General features: G+C 39.7%; 1 pseudogene; it reads left to right on the top strand.

Annotated features, from left to right (window-relative positions):
- The first annotated feature begins 350 nt into the window (after nt 1-350).
- LOC149174421 (uncharacterized) lies at nt 351-3,856 on the top strand (annotated as a pseudogene).
- Nucleotides 3,857-5,009: the final 1,153 nt, after the last annotated feature.

Here is a 5,009-nt window from a genome sequence, read left to right as displayed (position 1 = left end):
GCCTCACATTTTCATCTGCATTCTATATGCTGGGGTTTGCTTCATCATTAACTCATAGCTACGACAAGTACGCTTTTCGTGGCTCACCAATCTACAAAAGTTGCAAAATAGCTATTGGGGAGTCTGTGTATACTTCGGCAGCAAATGACAACTGTCCATCGTGTGCTTTCCTCCCACCTGACATATCGTGCACCAGAGAATGGGTGCCGCACTTGGCCCTGCATGTGCCTCTGGTCTCAACAGCATTGGTCACCCTCCTGCCAAGTAATTCACAAATACTGGATAGTGATCCTTATTGTGGCCCTGGCCTTTACATTTTATGCAAAACACTTCTTCGCGTGCCTCTATTCATGGTGCCCTATCCTGCGTCAAATTTTGCATCTCCAAGCACAAGTTCTGCTATTGCACGTGGATTTGTTGGACTCCCAACCCCAAATCCTCTATTTTTGTTTCATGCAACCTCATCACCATTTCCAATGCTTCAGCCTGGGTTGAAATCTTCTGTTGTGATAGCGCCATCCTCAGGTGTGGTGTCAAAGATGCCATAAACGACGCGTAGTGCTATGCATCCGTTAGCATCATATTGGCCTCGCAGATCACACCCTTCTGTCTTTGATCCAGATCCTAGGGGGTCTCTCCTAGAAGCATCGCGGTCTCTTTAAATCTGATGATTGACTGTGTCTCTGATTTCGGCCGGCTAAATTCTCTGTTCAGCGCATTTTGGATCTCTTCTCTTCTTGCATTTGGGTGATCATTTGAGTGCTTGATATGCCATGTCAGCGCGCGATCCTGTAGCACAATCACCAATGTGGCCTTCTTAATGTTGTCATCCATGACTCCTTATGCTTCCCACACTGCTCTTACCATGAACTAGAGCTGGTCCAGATCCTCATTCCCTACTCCTTTGAATACGGGTAGCTTGATTGCGCTCGCCATGCTGAACTGCGATTTTGGTGGAGGTGGGGTGGTTGAATATGGAGGTGAAGTTGGTGAAGTGGGTGATGGCGTAAGTGGAGGTGATAACTACAGAATGCGCTACTTTATCAAACTAACCACACTTCTCGAGGAAACATGAGCGTGCTCTTCCTTGCTCACTCATGGCAGTGAAATTAAAGGACTGTTTCCTAACCCTTCGATCCCTTTGTAGATCCTTTTGTTGCATGTCATTCCAATCATTAATGTATTCACATAACCTGCTTCTCACATAACAACATCTTAATCCAGGTATTCAGGGATTTGATGTACCTACCTCGCGGTCCCTTGAGAAAATGTCATTCTGCTTCGCTATAGCTCATGGTTGTGTCTATCACGAACTCAGTGATAAACCCCCCTATTATCCAGTCGAGCCAATGGTCCATAGCCCACGCGATCTTATCTTCTGATGCCTCTAGTCTACGTACTAATTCCAGAGTCCACACTATTGGTTGATCGAGCTTGTACCTTCCCTGGCTGTCAGCTAACCTCATGATCCAATCATACAGCTCTGAAGAGAAGGACGCAAAGAAGATCTCATGGATTTCCGTATATACGTAGCGATCCATCCACCTCTTCTCAGATATCTGCGGAGTTATATTTTCCTGCGTCATGAACTCGTGAAGCTTTTTATACAACCAATCTTCAGTTTCCCTCTTCGTAGGGTTCCAGTGTTCTGACATCAAACATCCCTTAGGCAAATCCCGGTCCTAGCAACGGAACCATTTTTTGGCTTATAGGGGCCTGACCCAGGTTCAGAAGTGTTTTAGCCAAACAAATCCTGAAACTACCAGCCCTTTCGGCAATAGTCCATGGTGTATGAACTGATGTCTCACCTGAGGCAGTATGGGAGGGTGCTGGAACCAGGTTTCCGCACCCTATGGATGTCTTGATGAAGTCTAGAAAGTTCGCGAACCGATCCTACACACTTGCACTGCTCCGCGTAGCTGTCTGGCCTTCGTGTAGCTCTGAACAAAGTGGGAAGGGGCACTATCTAGATCCTCTACCCTTAATGTGCTTTTATTATAGATCTGGTTTAATGTTGTGGGTCCAATAGTCTTAGCAATCATTCACTTTCATAACAAGTGCACGCAATCATAGAATGTAAAGAGATGCATAAAAATGTAACAGAAGCATAAACATACAGATCTACGAACGGATGCACAATATTTTAGAATGAACTTAGCTTTTATTAAACTTCTTTTCTATTACAATTCCAACTCCACCCTGCACACTCAACTGCAAGGGTCCGCGCACACAACTGTGGACTCTACTAGCCCTCTGCACACACAGCTACAGTGCCTCTTCCTATTCCTACAACCCAAGACTCGGACTTATAGACTCAAAGCAAATATCACATTCAAAAACCCATATCACTTAAGATCAATACTCATAAAATTGCCTTCTACACTTAGAGCCTCTCTATATTTATACATTCCCATGGTCTACCGACCATGGGTAGCCCGACACATGATATTAAGTTACAATATTTTTAGGGTGGACTACCCTAGACTCTCGCACTCCGCGCCTGCATTTTTCGGGTTCTTTACATTACATTGACCCAAAACTAGGCTTTAAGCCCCAAAAATCTGCTATGGGGGGATCCGCCGCCCAACAATGTTCACTTACTTAATCTCTCTCAAAGTAAAATATTACTTTGGAGTGCAACAATGACTTTCTCTAGAAAAATTCACTTATCACTTCAAAGATTTATAAATCACACCTTATCACTCCAAATTTCAAAATACTTTCACCTTATCATTCCACAAATCATCAACCTTATTCAAAATTAATCCCAATCTTCACCCTTATAACTGCCAAATAAAAATATTTGATCCATTCCAAAAATCACTCAAAATTAAAAAATACACCTTACCTTAGTAGCAATGCAATTTCCTGCCTTTATAGGCCTGTGCTGCAGCTACAACAACAGCAACAGAAGAGGCTCTTCTCATCTATTTTCAGCCAAAATTTATGTCTCGGGAAGAACTCTATATCCTGTAGTGGATGTGTTGGGTGTTGTTGAACATAGCCTTAGATGGACTAAGCCTTGCATGATATCCATTCAAAGGAAAAATGTTCAATTTTTTTTTTCTTCTAGTTAAGACTAACCTATGTACCCATGGGGGATTTGAACCGATGACCTATCGCAAGGAGTGCCTTAACAATGCACCCATTCACTATCAATCCAAAGCCTCGTGGGCTAAAGGAAAAATGTTCAATTGTTACAAGTGTGGAAAGCAGAATTGGAAGAACTAGAAGAACCAAATATTAGAAAAGCGAATTTATTTGCAAAGCGAAGTGAAAGAATCAGCCTTCCTATATACAAAGACTCCATTGGGATGCCTCAACCAATCAGCAAATTTTTCAGTCATCCATCAGGAACAACATCAATTATAAACAAAAGTGCACGTTGCAGAAAATTGAATTTCTAAACTTTGAAGTTGCTCCTATTTTGGATTTTTGAGTGATCACTACACCTGAAGACTGCACTGTGGAAATGCTTTCTTGCAGAATTGGAGGCTCCAAAACATTGGAAAGTCAAAACAAGCGATTTTCTGCAAAGGCGAGAAATTATATAACATGGAATACAGAATGCGAGGAGCAGTTTGTAGATGTCAATGTAGAGTTAAATGTGACATTGGAGGTTTACACCCTCCCATTCTCTTTTCTTCCCATCTCAGTTGTTGAACGTCCCAGAAATATCATAATGCAAACGTTGCTTGATAGGCTTGTTCCTGTCTTCCTGGAACAACCAAACCAGACACTGGCCTTTTGCTCTTCAACGGTCAACGCTTTCCTGATTCATGCATTCATAATTTGTTTATTGTCAAACTCTCCAGCCCCTAGAATTACAATGATCCAGTGGTTTTCACCAAAATAGAGTCTGATACTGTTGATACAATGATCACCGATTTAACGATGAGGACTCAAATCTCCATTTGCAAATTTCTCATATAAATATGTGGAAATTCAAATATGTGGCAGAAAACTGTGACAATTCAAATTTGTGATACCACATGAAGAAGAAATGTAAAATAATTTAAATGAAAGCAGGCTCTTCGGATCACAAGTTTCAACTTCCCACTTTATATGTATAGTTGTAGCTTCTCCAATTTTTGGGTGTAGGGCGACACGCCAAAATTAAACTCTGCCTTGAGGTTGGAACAAAGCTATGTCAGTTTAGAATTTTAGCTTGGCCACCAAACTGCCAACACAACCAAGGATAATTTTAGGGGCGAATGTTCGCCCTTTGGCGAAATTAAGGGGTTTTAAATTTTTAGTGGGCGAATATTTTGTATCATAGTACATTATTACAAATCACCTCAAATAGCCCACCTTATTTTAAGGGAGAGGGTAAAAAAGGTAAATTTAGCCCTTGAAATTAGGACTTGCAACCTTCCATTCGCCCATTTTCAAGAATAGGTTTTATTTAAGTGAATCCATTCGCCCATTTTCAAGAATAGGTTTTATTTAAGTTAATCCTATGGGCCAAATACCATATTTATAAAAGAGGTATGGTAAATTAATAAAAATATAAATAAATGAGAGGTATGGTAAATAAATAAAACATTTTTTATATTTACTCCATAAGTCACCTTATATACATGTAAGGGTGTAAATAAATAAAAATATAAGTAAAGTGGAGGTATGGTAAATAAATAAAACGTCTTTTTATACTTACTCAAAAGGTATGGTAAATAAATAAAAATATAAATAAACTAGACATATCGTAAATAAATAAAACTTCTTTTTATATTTAGTCCATAACCCTCATTCTATTTATGAAGGCTTAAGAAAGAGGTTTTATTTAAGTGAATCCTATGGGCCAAATACCATATTTGTAAAAGAGGTATGGTAAATTAATAAAAATATAAATAAACGAGAGGTATGGTAAACAAATAAAACATTTTTTTATATTTACTCCATAAGTCACCTTATATTTACGAACACTCAAAAAATGGGTTATATTTAGGTGAAACCTATGGCCAAAATACTATGGGACAAATACCATGGACTAGATTGTTATTAATACC

This window comes from Pinus tabuliformis, chromosome 4_1 (assembly GCF_031772625.1).
Source record: "Pinus tabuliformis cultivar Carrire ecotype Pingquan chromosome 4_1, CPIR1, whole genome shotgun sequence".
Lineage (NCBI taxonomy): Eukaryota > Viridiplantae > Streptophyta > Pinopsida > Pinales > Pinaceae > Pinus > Pinus tabuliformis.
The sequence above is the reverse complement of the archived record's forward strand: the minus strand, read 5'-3'. Positions and strand labels throughout refer to the sequence as shown.